This window comes from Bison bison, unplaced genomic scaffold (genome assembly GCF_000754665.1).
Source record: "Bison bison bison isolate TAMUID 2011002044 unplaced genomic scaffold, Bison_UMD1.0 scf7180017864330, whole genome shotgun sequence".
Taxonomy (NCBI): Eukaryota; Metazoa; Chordata; class Mammalia; order Artiodactyla; family Bovidae; genus Bison; species Bison bison.
The window spans coordinates 13,613,660-13,628,878 of NW_011494902.1; the positions used below are offsets into that span (position 1 = coordinate 13,613,660).

General features: G+C 38.1%; 1 protein-coding gene across 4 annotated transcripts in view; it reads right to left on the reverse strand.

The window, feature by feature from the left end:
* GTDC1 (glycosyltransferase-like domain containing 1) overlaps positions 1-15,219 on the reverse strand; it is a 460,141-nt gene that overhangs the window by 443,920 nt on the left and 1,002 nt on the right. Inside the window, exons 1-2 of one of the 4 annotated variants that reach the window (XM_010853690.1) lie at positions 14,175-15,071; positions 10,685-10,812 (exon numbers count right to left, since the gene is read on the reverse strand). The exons of 1 other annotated variant lie outside the window; for it this stretch is intronic. The gene's annotated coding sequence lies outside the window, so the exon portion shown is untranslated. Of the gene's footprint in view, positions 1-10,684; positions 12,348-14,174; positions 15,072-15,219 lie in introns of those variants that run through there. 2 more of the 4 variants (XM_010853689.1, XM_010853701.1) reach the window with 2 other exon arrangements.

Consider the following 15,219-nt stretch of genomic DNA (forward strand, 5'->3'; position numbering starts at 1 on the left):
TCAGCCACTGTTTCCCCTGTTTCCCCATCTATTTCCCATGAAGTGATGAGACCAGATGCCATGATCTTCGTTTTCTGAATGTTGAGTTTTAAGCCAACTTTTTTACTCTCCTCTTTCATCAAGAGGCTCTTTAGCTCTTCTTTGCTTTCTGCCATAAGGGTGGTGTCATCTGCATATCTGAGGTTATTGATATTTCTCCTGGCAATCTTGATTCCAGCTTGTGTTTCTTCCAGCCCAGCGTTTCTCATGATGTACTCTGCATAGAAGTTAAATAAGCAGGATGACAATATACAGCCTTGACGTACTCCTTTCCCGATTTGGAACCAGTCTGTTGTTCCATGTCTGGTTCTAACTATGGCTTATTGGCCTAAGAACCATCTAAAAATTAACACAGATTCTTGTCTGCAATTGTCCTCAAAGCCCAATAAATAGCACTTCCTTTCTGCAATGAACTAAATACTCACTTCTATGAGATGTCTTCTCTATTTCAATAAGTACAGGTGAAATAAGAGTAACTGTAACCTATCAAACTATATGGCTTCCCAGCTGGCTCAGCAATAAAGAATCTGCCTGCCAATACATGAGATGCAAGAGTTGTGGGTTCGATCCCTGGTTTAGGAAGATCACCTGGAGGAGGAAATAGTAACTCACTCCAATATTTCTGCCTGGAAAATTCCATGGACAGAGGAGAGTGGCAGGTTACAGTCAATGGCGTCACAAACAGTTAGACATGACTTAGCAACTGAACATATACACACATCAAGCTATGTGTTCGATCCCTGTGTTGGGAAAATCCCCTGGAGGAGGACACAGCAACCCACTCCTGTATTGCTGCCTGAAAAACATGGACAGAGGAGCCTCGTGGGCTATAGTCCATGGGGTCGCAAAAAGTCAGACACAACTGGGCACACACACACACAAATTAGTGACTGAACACACACACACATCAAGCTATAGCTATGAATTCGCCTGTATATTTTGAAAAAAGTTTACTTTAGGAAAACATAATAACTGCAATCTATAAAGGGATCTATTTATTGTCTACTCCTCATTGTGGAAGGTTTCCAGGAGACAACAACAGAATTCCCAATTTGGTCTACCAATGTTAAATTCACATATTTCTTATTAAATATAACTTATTTATAAAGTAAGTGTTTTGCTGCTTTATTTAAACACACACACACACACACACACAATCACACTCTTCCCTAAACTGCCTTGTATTTGAAAATGGGAACGTTTTCCAAATATTAATCACAATGATCCAAAATAAAATCTGCAGGGGAGTTCAATTATGGCACAATAAATGAATGACAAAGCATCTTATTTCAAAATCCCTGAGTTTTAGGATTTGAATATCTGTAAGAACATTCCTTTCATTACAGATTCAAAAGTTTAAGGCTTTCAAATGCTACAACACACCTGTCTCTGAGTTATAGGCATTGCTTCCATGAAAAAATAGCTTAAAATCCATGAAATGAAATCAACTCCACATAAAGCTATCGCATGACTCTGATCGCTAATCTGACTTGTAAATTAGATGTCTGTAACTTCCACTATTCAGCAATCCGCAGATTTTTTTTCCTAGCAGGATGGCTATGTTGGCTGCAACGCACTCTGACCAAAAATGTGCAGTAGCAGCAGTGTCACACTGACAAACTGAATGCTATAGACCTTAAATAGAGGTTTCATTTAAGTCATGAGAAAATCTTTCTCTGTAGATGAATGACGCAAAATGTAATCTATGTTTTGTATCCTGGGCTGCCAGGATTTTTGTTGAATGCTAGATGGAAAAAAAAAAGACTCACTGAGGAAAAAAATGGGATTTGACTTTAAGAGAATCCACCCACTTCATTCTCAGCACTGCTTTCAAATCTTCTATGAAGTGAAAGTCACTCAATCGTGTCCGACTCATTGCGACCCCATGGACTATACAGTGCGTGGAGGTCTCCAGGCCAGAATACTGGAGTGGATAGCCTTTCCCTTCTCCAGGGGATCTTCCCAATCCAGGGATCGAACCCAGGTCCCCTGCATTGCAGGCAGATTCTTTACCAGCTGACACACAAGGGAAGCCCAAGAATACTGAGCTATGTTTCAATAACTGATATAAACAAATGAATACCAAACGCAGGGATTCTAACCAAATAAAATATTGAGTTTGGTTCAGAGAGAACTTTGATGCTCCAGTTTTCTTGTGATTCAATAGTTCTAGAAAATACATAGGTTTATTTCCAGTTCACACATGCTCATTAAATCATTTTAAGTGAATTTAGTTAACAGGTCTGAAAACATTAATTTATTATTAGTAGCTGTTAGTATTAATTTATAATATTATGTTCTATGCACATTAATACTGTACAGCATGATTTCCTACTTACTATTGAGTTCAACAGCCTACACAAAAGGATATTTTCCTGAAAAATTCTGGTTACAGAAGCAAATAGAAGCATATTTACACACTCTAGGGGAGAGCAAAATTTCAAAAATTCCCCAAACAAAAACTTCCACATGATATCACAGTCCTTATTTTGACCTTTTTAGTTTAAGCTAAAAGAGATGCTTAAGATGTTTTTCAGGTTAAGCTAAAAAAGATGTTAAGCTAAGAGATACTTCTCTTTAGATTATTTCCCTTAGTGTAAGAAAGCCCAATACTAAAAGGTGATAACTATATTAATTTCCATAAATAGGATCTTTAAGGTTTGATTACCAAAGAAATTACCATATACCATTATGGAATGATAATATATTACACACTCCCCAAGTAAAAGACCAAATTTACTTCAACCACCCCCACTCAAAAAAAAAAAATCTTTATTCAGTCATGAAGTCCTTGGAATCACAGCAGGGCTTGATGCCATATTGGTGTCACATTCTGCCAGCAATCCAAATAGGCCAGCCTTCTTTTTCAACTTCTTTGTCTACTAGTGCATCACTGGACCCAGCAGGCAGTTCACCCAGACAATTTCAATAACGGATTTTGGCTCTCTGTGGATAACAGATGAAAATCTTTACGAAGTATCCAGTTTGTCTTATAGCTGAGAGATCTGAACCTGATGCAGATGTCACATCTAAATTCTTGAACAGATTTTTATCATCAGTGCCACCTATAAAACAAGACAGTGTCACCAACAGCATTGTCCTGGAGAACATCTATTTCAGTAATACTAATAAGCTTTCTGTATTACAACTGACAGTCATTTATTTGCCTAAAACAGAGATCAGCAAACCAGAGCCCATGGCCCAACATTTAGCCCACTGCCTGTTCTTACATAGTCATGATCTAAGAATGGATTTTATATTTTTTAGTGACTTTAAAAAAAAATGTTTAATGATTAATATTTTCAGACATGTGAAAATTACATGAAATTCTAATTTCAGTCTCCATAAATAAAACTGCATTGCAACATAGCTACTCATTCATTCATGTATTTAGCTGCTTTCACACTATAATGGCACCTTAACAGAGACCATAATCAACCATAAATCCTAAAATATTTACTCCCTGGTGCTTTGAAAAGAAGTCTGCTGACCCCTGGCCTAGAGAATATTTAGTGGGTAGGTAATACGAATCTAGTTTCTTTGCCTTACTTCCATCCATTGGTTTAACAAGTACTCCTTCGATAGGTCTATCATTCCAGTGCAGAGAGTAACTATGGTCACTCTGCTCCCCACTTTGGCCCAGTCTTGCCTCTATACAAAGGCCCGACAAGGCCCTTGGGCACGAAGAAGACAAGCTCAACTTCAGGTCAAATTCTAGTTCTCCAAAGTTGTCCTTGTCTGTATCCCCATGTTTCCTGGTTCTACATTTTTGCCATATATCCACCATTCCCATAATAGGCTCCCTGTATGGACACCACTCTTAAAAAGTCTGTATTTCCTACCAGAGACTCTAAGGTAGTAGTCTGAGTCACAGCATTCTTTGATTTGCCAGCCGATTACCAGTTCTACCCCTGCCCTAGCAGCCACAGGTAACATGAATTTGTTTGGGGCCCTTGTGAACATTTTGCATACTTCTTCAACCTCCTGGGTTCCATTCTTCTTCCTGATCATGAATGCCCATGCAGTTCATTATTTTCCTTCTACATTCAAACCTTTGGCCTATAAATCTATGACTTCAACCTTACCAACAGGCTTGTCATTCTACCTCTTGAGCTCAGTTCATACAATAACCAAACACAGGAGTATAACACAACAAAAAGACTCTATACAGGTGGATCTCCCAACATAGGACTACCCATCCCTTATTTTAGGAACTGGCACAAAAAAACTATCTATTAGTATCACTCCCAAGCAGCATCCAGAACATCCCTTCCCTTTTTCCCGCCACCATTGCTGGTTGGCCCAAAGTTTCTATACCTGCTTCATCTGAGAGTTACTCACCACACTTTATATACACCTGGGGTCCGAAGGATACCTGCATCTCAAGTACTGCTTCAGAATGCCTCTCTTGCTTATATTAAAGCTTTACCTAAAACACTGTAAAGCAACTGTACTCCAATAAAAATTAACATTATTAAAAAAAAGCTTTAGCATTCCTATTTCTATTACAAGCAAAAAAAGGGGGCCTCTTGCCACTGGGACTGCAATGAAGTAATGATTTTGGCTAGACTTCCAGGAGTCAGAATATAATTCCCTACAGAAAGATGTTAATAATCCAAAACAAGGCTATGCCCATAGTATTAATGGCACTATAGAACCCATCTCTAATGCATATTATATTGTTGCAATTAACTAATTCACAAACACATTCATAAGCTGTGGACTGACCATCTAAAAACTAGCTATGAAATGTCAGGAAGACTTGACAGTAGACAAATTAGCCTAGAGTGAAGACTTCAGAGAAAATGGCAGTTTATTTTCAGGAAAGGGGATTTCACTGCAATCCTGAAGAAACCTGCCATGGTGAACAGCTCTTAAAACTGCATGAATAGCTCACAACCAAAAGAGTGGTGTCAAGAATGAATACACTGATGCAATCACCATTAACCATTATCTCAATTCTGAGTAGCAACAATCTAGGTAGCATCAATCTTAAATAAAAATGAAAATCTTTTTTAAAAACACACACAGGAAACTTCTGCCTGCTTGGAGAATGACCAGAATGCCAACCAGTGACATATCCTTACAACTAGAAAAAGAAACTAGAGGTAAGTAGTCCATATTCCAAAGGAATATGCAAAATATTACAACTTTAGAACTTTCACTTGATGAATCTAGCCTAATTTCCTTAAACAGTTCCCAAACTTCCTAGCATCAAGACTCTGTGCACTATTGAAAATTGAGGACTCCAAGAGTTTTTTTTGTTAATATGAGTTATAATTATCAGTGTTTACTATTATTAAGAATTAAAGGAGAAAATTTTAACTACTGATTCATCTTAAATTTTTTAAGCTTGACTTATAATTTAAAAATGTATATATGAGATACCACACAATTAAGCTGATTCTCCCATCCATGGACTCAGGCTGTTTCCAATTTTTCACTATTATAAAATGAAATCATAGATATGTAAATATTAACAAGAAAAAAAAAGGGTTGCTCTATAGTGTTAATGGGAAGAAAATCAGGTAATAAAATAGCATTTAGAGTTTACAGTCTTTTTTTTAGTTAAAAAAAATGCAACATTAAATAAATGTTTTATTAAAGCACTTGTTTCAGTGAACTGCTAGTATCTGAAAATGCAGACATCTATCTCATCTCTCTATCAAGGCTGAGTTCCTGCAGAGTGGAAAATGCTTATTCATATATACTCTACAAATATCTGTTGGATGAAACAAATTATTTTCCATTTCTAGAATGTGCAAGACAATGATTAAGTTCCAATTTTGTACAAAAATATGCTCTGCTTTCCTCTGAGTGATTCATTTTAAAATTTTAGTGACACGTTAATATGAGAATATACTTTTGAAAAATTACTATACAAAAAACCCTTAGCATTAAAAATGACATAGCTTTACAACTTTTGCAAATTTCTTTCATGTTTAACCTAATAGAGGACAGCTGGATTCTCTTATCTGCTTCTACATACAAACTGTTGTGATACCTGCTTTGACTGAACTATATGAAAACAGCCCCACACAAGTATGCAGTGAGAAAAAAGGAAGTATATGGATATTCTTTGATACTACACCAAAACTTGACAAGTAGAAGAGTTTGTGGGCTAGCTGTAATATGAAATTGAATATACATAAGTTTTCTGTATTCTGTTACATGCTTTCTATAAGGGTCTTTTACCATAATTTTGGAATATTGATCACTTTGAAAATATTGTTTCATTGAGTTATTGTTGTTCAGTCACCCAGTCATGTCCAATTCTTTGCAAACCCATGGACTACAGCACACCAGGCCTCCCTGTCCCTCACATTCTCCTGAATTTTGCCCAAGTTCATGTCCATTGAGTTATATAAACATTGAAGATCCTGATATAACACAACAGCAAAAATTCACATTCATAACATCACCACCCATCCCACTGCAAAACTCTAAGTACTGAGAAGCTGACAAGAACACAGCAGCTGATGTAAGATTTCCAAAATTTTAATTTTCCCTAGAAAGTTAAAATTTTATCATCAGCAACAAATATTGTCGACTGTTTTTCCCTGAAGTGAACAAAAGATCACTTTATTCATTTTCAAGAAAATGACTGCCAGATATCTAGGTCTAAATAATCATGGTTTGTCTGGTATTCGACCTTTCAAGCAAAAATGATATTTCATGTAAAATATGGCTAATTCAGCTTGCAACTCAGAAGAATACTTAAGGGTTTTCCTTGAGATAAAATACTCTGGATATACAGCAGAAGTGCCTTTTGCGTATTTCCTATCTCATCATATATAGAGACAGAATATAAAACCATCACATATGAAATATCAAACATATATAAAATACTCAAACATCATATATAGAATATTAAAACAATGCACTCAAGGATCAAAATTTAATAAAACTAATAATTTTTAGTGCTTCATTAAGGACACTCAAGTAAAATTGGCTTTTTTGAGTTTTTGTTTTGGGTTTTTTTTTTTTTAAACCATGAATGGATAGCAGTGAAGAATATGATGATTACTAGTAGAGTCTGGTGTCACTGACATTTAATATCTACTAAGATATTCAGTTTTACCTAGTACTATTTACTATTTACCTACTAAGTGAACTCCGGGAGTTGGGGATGAACAGGGAGACCTGGCGTGCTGCAATTCATGGCGTCACAAAGAGTCGGACATGACTGAGCAGCTGAACTGAACTGAACTGATTTTACCTACTACCTACTACTAGTATCAGCAGAGCAAATGTAAAAACAGTGGAAAAGGAAAAAGTTACTACTACCATAAAGATAATTTTAACCTAATGGATCCCCCTGAAAGGGTCCCAGTGACTGACCAACAGGCTTACACACCACAACTTGTGGACTACTGCTGTCTTAAGAAAACACTGAAAGCTAATGAATGATAACTTGCCATCTTCAAATCCATAGTAAATGCCCTCCAACATAAAAAATACACTAAATACCTGTATGACTTATTTCCTTTTAACTCAAAATTGGTCTAATTTGTTCTGAAAGTGAAATAATAATATAAATAACAGTAGTGATTAACATGTAATGACCTCTGACAGGTATTATGTCATTTAATCCTCGTAACTCTTATCAATTCTCTGACCTTCACGTCACAGATGAGGAAGCCTGAAGTGCAGAGAACTAACGCCACACTTCCAAAGTGTCAATAATTACCAGTATTTATGGATTCTGGCTTTACTTGTGGCTCAGCTGGTAAAGAATCCACCTGTAATGCTGGGAAGATCCCCTGGACAAGGGAAAGGCTACCCATTCCAGTATTGTGGCCTGGAGAATTCCATGGACTGTAAAGTCCATGGGGTCACAGAGCTGGACACTACTAAGCAGCTTTAACTCCAATACTTTGGACACCTCATGCGAAGAGTTGACTCACTGGAAAAGACCCTGATGCTGGGAGGGACTGTGGGCAGAAGGAGAAGGGGACAACAGAGGATGAGATGGCTGGATGGCATCACCGGCTCGATGCACTTGAGTTTGAGTGAACTCCGGGAGTTGGTGATGGACAGGGAGGCCTGGCGTGCTGCGATTCATGGGGTCGCAAAGAGTCGGACACGACTAAGCGACTGAACTGAACTGAAGCAGCTTTCACTTTTACTTTAAGTATTTTGCTTACCTCATATTAGTCTTAACAACCTTTTTATTATCCCTTTTTTCCTTAACTCTTTATACTTTAATACCATTTTACAGATGAAACTTGTAATCAAAAAAGTAAAGTATCCTGCCCAAGGTGACCCAACTGTTAGATATCTATATTTAAATCCAAGTCTGTCTCACTCCTAAGAGTACAGTACACATTCCGCTTTCCTATACCAATTATCAACATATCCTTTGCATATAAATAGACTGATGATTACAAAAGTCTTACATAGTTTTAAACAAGACAACTAAGCAAGGCCTCTATTTGTAATAATTCTTGCTAATTGACTATTTCTGTCATAAACTAGAACAAAGTCTACTTCCCTTTAAAATAGTATATGATCCAGATAATAGTTCACTAATTCACATTATTAGACACTTAGCTGTGAACAGGACAATAAATCAATACTGATAAGCTTTCTCCTAAAAAAAAAAAAAAAATACTCAATACACTCAGCTGATATTATTTCAGTATTACAGATGAAAAACCTGAAACCCAGAGAAGTAACTAACTTCCCCCAAAGACATGTTGTTCACAAATGGTACGGTCAAAATCAGTCTGGACTGACCCTGAAGCCTAAACTCTTAACTACATGGCCTGCATATATTAAAGAAGGCAATGACCTAGGAATTGTTCACAAGGTCTGTATACAGAGCTTGCTGATATCGTAACAACTCTAACCAAGGCAATCAACATATGAATCATCTTGCATCTCAAAGATCAACATATGAAAAGGAAGCTGGTGCATGCTGAAAATAAAAAGCCATGTTCTAAGGTGCTTTCAGTAAAGCATCTATAGGTAATGTTGAAGAAAGGAATAAAATTCAGTTACAGTAATGCTGAAGAAAGAAATAAAATTCAGTTACAGAGGTGTCAGATAGCACACATCTCTGTGGCTAAAATAAGCCTACCTCTGTTTCAAAACAAAACAACAACAAAAAATGGCCTAGAGGAGAGCCACAGGCTACCTACAGATTGCACAACTTTCAGATGCCAGGAACCCAGGAATGCTGCAAACCTCAGTAAACGGCAGCAGAAATCATTACCCTAAGACACTAAACTCTAATCAATCAGAAAAATTTTAATTTCAAGTTATAATTTGCAAAAGTCAAGGGTTATGGCCCAATGTTTGTTTCTATTTCAAGGGCTTACAGTACAAACTGTTGCTTAATATTAAACCCCAAGGCGGAAAGGAATAGAATCAAGGTTTATCCAGCTCAATTCACCTTCACAACTTGTTTTAAGAACTTGCAGAAATATAAACATCTTGAGCTTGGACAGAGGAATGTGGCTTTAATTTCAAGCCCATTGTATTCTTAAGGAGTCCCCACACACACTTGACATGTGACAGGAAGGTGACAAAATGGAAGGCTGTGGTGTACCACCTAAAAGGGCAGGCATTACAGGCAAGAGATGAGCAATTACACTTGTCAAAGAATACCATATTCTGGGTTCCCTCTGTGGCAAAGATAAAAAAAAATTACAGAGCAAACCTTACCTCCTCCATCAATGATTCCCAGCATGACCAAAAAGAATCAGAATCTAGTAATGTAAAACCAGCTGACAGATATATAGAAAGAAAAAAAAAAAATCAAGATTGAGGTCATGTCCCTTGACATGCATCATTTACACTAAGGATCCCCTCACTTATCTGAATTAATTTCATGTACCTCATTTCATTCAGATAATTGAAGTTTTCCTCTTAAAAGTTGTAAAGTGTTTACCTCAACATAATTAGTAAACTGTCCACTTAAAAATACCACTACAAAAATTACCACCCCCTCCTCTCTACATTACACATATACTTCACCATCATTACAAGTATGAGATTTTGGCCTTCACGGGAAATTTAGTTCAAAACTCCTCTTTAAAAAATTAGCACAAGAAATTCTACAAGAAAAGTTATGGTCATTACCTTTTTAATAAGTGTCTGCATTACTTGTTACAGACATGGTAATTTGGATACTCAATACATGACTACTGTTCTGAAACCATATTAAAGGTTTTAGACTACTAAAGAGTTTGATGACTTGCCTCAATACAATAACTGGGATTGTACAGAGAACAAAATCAAAGAGGTCTCTCTTTTTTATGAGCAGGCATTTAAGGGCCTTTTAACGAGAATTTACTCTACAGTATATAATTACTAATGAACAAAAATAGGGCCATTAAATTCACTTCTTTATAGTGCCATAAAACTTCTATTTGTAAGAAATAAAATATATACATTTAATCAAACTCAAGAAAACTCTAAGTGAGCAACACCTAACAATACATAGTAAAAACTATATACTTTTTCTTCTTAAATAAATGTCCTGCCAGATGACTGTGACTAATTTTGTATGTGGATATGCTTATAATTTAAAATACACAGACTCTCTGGTACTAATGATGGCAATGAAATGTCTGAACTTCTTATATGAATTCTCAATTTCTATATGAACACTGGTTTCCAATACTGATAACAGACTTACTGTTGATTACATCCAATCGATATTTGTATATTGTCTATCACCTGCTATGTGTCAGGCACTGCAGTAAGTGCTGAGGACACTGTCAGGAACAGCACAAATTCAGTCCCAACACTCGAGGAATATAGAGTCTAGAAGGAAAGAAAGATAATGAAAAAACACACTATGGGAAACTTGGTGGAATAACAGATACTTGGTCAAATGAAAGCTCAAAACTGCAAGAAGATCTGGGTAGAAAATCAAGCACTTGAAAAGAATAAGCTACCACTAAAATCTGATAAAAATAAACCAGTAACTAACTCAGCTAAGAAGACAGAGAACCAAGAGCAGAACAGTCAGGAAGTAATGAGTATGTGACCAGGGTGTTCTAGTATCAGATGCAAATGAAAAGCTGACCCTCAAAAAAGCTGAAATTATAGCAGCCAAAGAGCCCAGCTCTCAGCTGTCCTGTTCTCAGTATCTGACAAGTCAATACAGTGAGTGTGAGCCTAAGAAGCAGAATCAAAGCATTCTGACTCTGCTAGCTCTGTCATGGTTGAAGCAGGACCCCAACCATCCACCATGGATAAGACCAGGCCCCAGTTCCAAGGGAAGAGAGGACAGCAAGGAGACAGAGATGGTCAAGCAGGAGAGTTCTTGAGCAGGCTCAAGACAAGGTTCAGGTCCACAAAGGATATGAACTACACAAAAGAATAATACAAGAAACACATCAACTCTATGGACTATTCAATAGCAAGGAAAGACTGTGGAATTGCTTTACTTTTAAAAATAAATACTCACAATTATATTCTTAAATCTAAAAGCCTTAAGTGTGACCTTCAAGAGTGGGAGAAAAGGACTAGACATTCTTACTAATTCTTACCAATTGTCTGATTCTATAACCTAACTCCATCTAAATCTATATTTATAGTCTACACGCTTTACATATACTTCCCCAAGATGTTTATGGCATATGTTTCAAAATTCCTCATGAGTAAAAGCGTTTTTCAAAATGAGAATCTCATAGTCAAATTGAGTATGTGCAAAGGATATAAGAAGACATCATATCTCAGTAAGCAATGGATACTCAGGGCACTGGAATAATTCCAGATTTCACTTCCTGAAGGGGCTGAGGATCTTAAGATATTTTCAGTCTTAAAAATCAGTTCAAAAACTGGGTAGAAAAGACAGAACGAGGAGTGGACAGGCCAGGTAGCCTGGTTCTGACACAGGAACCAGCAATGACAGAAGAGGAATTATTTGCTCCCTATAAATTAAGCACCATCATACTCTACTACTGGAGGAGGAAATGGCAACCCATTCTAGTATTCTTGGCTGGAGAATTCCATGGACAGAGGAGTTCATGGGGTCGCAAAGAGTCAGACATGACTTGAGCGACTAACACATACACAACACATACATACACTCTACTATACAACTGTTTTTAGTAACAGTGTCAGGAGAGAGGAAAAAGTGCATGTAGTCCAAAGATGATGTCCCTGTGAAGACTATTATTTATATAATTCAACATACTCAAACAGAAATAACACTATGGAAACAGCCTTGCATTTGCCCAAACATTATTTGCCAAGGCTATTCAAATGGTGGAGTGGTGCTACTCTCCAAAAGAAACGCTTGAAAATTTTCCTCATTTTTTTTTTAAATAAACAAAACATTATAATAATCTATTAAAGAAAGAAAATAAAAGTCTAAGAAAAAGAAAATATAGTGGGGTCTTGGTGTTTTTGTTTTTATTTGGGGTTTTTGCTTTATTTTTTCTGTATATCCATCACGAAGCACATCACATCAGCCAAAAACTGTTTAAAGTATCATTTAAAGACAGCTTGTAAAGGCAGTCTGAACTCTGAAAGTCATGTTGCTTCCAGGAGTCTATATACTGAAAAATATATCTTTATAAAGTGAAACGAAGGTGGCCTTAAAATGTGGCCTATGGTAACAATCAGGATCATTCAATTCACAATTTTCAAACTTTGCTCCAGTAGAAAAACTGCATTATTTTAGCTCTAAGTGGTGTCCTATCAAAAAGTTTAAGTAACACTGTGTTTCCCCAATTTCACAGTGGATAACATATATTAAAGAATAAAATTCTCAATGTTAAGCTTTTTCCTCAAATTTTCTAAAATATTATTAGATACATGCTATCTCTTTCAGTATTGGAATTAAGCCTAACAGAGTATCTGATTCAACACAAAAACGGAAATGAGATATTTCAAGTTTATAATATCATCCTTCATGACTTCCAGACACTCTGCTACCTTCTTAAGTTTGATTAAGCCCAACAAAACCACAAGCATTTACAAAGGACCCACTACACTTGACATGAAGCGTACACAGATGAATAAAACACAGTCCATCTTACAGGAAGCCCCCACCAGGGAAAGTGCACACAAGCCAAAAAGTCTCTACTAAATGCCTGCAGTAAACACTGGAGTGGGAGATGCACATTCACCCCAGGCCAGTAAGAACTTCCAGACTTCTGCGTTGAGGACCACTAAGAAAAGGGATGCTGAGGATGCTGGAATTCAATGACTACATGCGTACAGACCTTTCTTCTCTATTATATCAAGTTTACATACATCATAACTCTAGGATTCTTGAAATGCCAATCTCCTGGAATTGACACAGACTACCTGAATCAAGAATATGAATGAACATTCTTGAAATGAAAATAGTTACTAAATTCAAACAAACTGGAAATTACTGTTTCAATTGGTAAAATGTAAACTCTCCTTAAATATAATCTGTATCTAATGAGTCCAAATCACAGACTAAAGCCTATACCCAAAATATGGGGAAAAAATTAAAAGTTAGTAATTTTTTGGCTTTTAAGACATCAAACTCAAAACAAATTTTGGTACAAAAATATCCATTGGGGAGGTCTAAAGTATCTACTTAAGTGTTCAGTTAAATCAACTAGTTCTCTTTAGTTCATGTTAAATCTCTTCAGGGAATCTGGATTACTTTCTCTCTGCAAAATAATGACGCTGGATTAAATTAATAATAAATAACTAACGATCAGCTGTTAAAGTTCCTCACAAACAGAAAATTCTGTACTTCTGCAGTCCGTGAAATTAAGACGTCAACATGGTTTCAAAATAAGAGTAAAGAAGCCTTAACTGCTCAAAGTGGTAATGCTATAAACATCAGTTTCCTACCTTATCTTAGTATCAAGGTTCAGATTTTACCTATCCAGTTTTCAAGTTCGTCAAAGAAAGTTTCATGATTCAAAGGGTACTCCTCCCACCCTCTATACTAAAACTGCTTCTTTAAAACAAGATCCTAAGGAAAATGCATAATGAAAGGCAGTGCGAGCTGAGGAGACTATTCCACACCAAACCTGGAATGCACTAATTAAAATTCAGTATTGCACTTTGTATGTAAGTTCCTACATGAAACTCCCGCCATGCTTTAGTTTAAGGTTAAACAGGTTAATAGAATCCAATAAAATGGCTCTATTGAATTATACTGGATTTCTTTGCAGCAGCTCCTTTACCTGACCATTCTGTTGAACTTTAAAATCAACTTCAGGGGTAGCACCCAGGAACCAAGGTGAGCCACGGCTCACGGGGGCTGCACTCTGCAACCCACATCATGTGGAAAATCACCGTCAACGCACGTTTTCCACTTCAAACTGTGATACGGTGGAGGAAAAAGTGCATAGCCTTCTCTTTGAACCTCCCATCATATTGCCTCCAGGCGCTAACTTAAGAATTATCTCGAAGATAATCTAATGCAGTACAGTTCTCAGAAGACTCTATAAAGTTGCCTTCGCCAGAGAGGAGAGGGAAGAAAAAAAAAACCTCGCCCGAAACTAAAGGTTAAATTACTATAGTACTGCAACTTCGCTGTTGGGTACGTGTCTGGATTTACAGGATTAATTCCGGGGACATTTCCACCAGTACAAACTGCCTGGATCCCGATTAAAACAAAGTGTATGCTGGATCCTCATAGGAGAGAAGTGGCGGGGGTGCACAGAGTGAGTGAGGTCGTAAGTCTCTGCAGACTAAGTAAGGGGCTCCTGAGGTCAGGGAAGTGAGGGCGATAATTGGGCCAGACGCAAAGGGTCCTTCAGGCAGGCCTACGGGCGCGCGGCGCGAAGGACCACCGGCCCGGCAGTCTCAAGATCGGCGAGGAGGGCCCTATGGCCGAGCCCAGGAACCTGGCCTCCTCCCAGCCAGAAGGCGACGTGCCCCCACCCACTCCCGCGGGCAGAGCGAAGAGGCGGCAGCGGCGCGCCGAGCTGCGGGAAGCCGGCCCGCAAAAAACGCAGAACCCAAGAAAAGGGAGTCAGAAAATGGCCAGTGTGCAGCAGGACTGAGACGCTGCTGCCCGGCTCAGGGCGCGCGGCGGACCGCGACACCGCCAGCGCAGCGCGTGCGCCCGGGAAGCACACCGCCCGCGCGGCCCTCAGCTCCGCCCCCCCCCCCCCTCCCCCGGCTCCCTGCGCCGCCGCCGCCGCCAAAACCCCTCTGGGAACTCCGAGCCGCGCGGCCCCGCGAGGCGGGCGCCTTGGAGCGGAGGGGAGGGGCTGCGCTCCC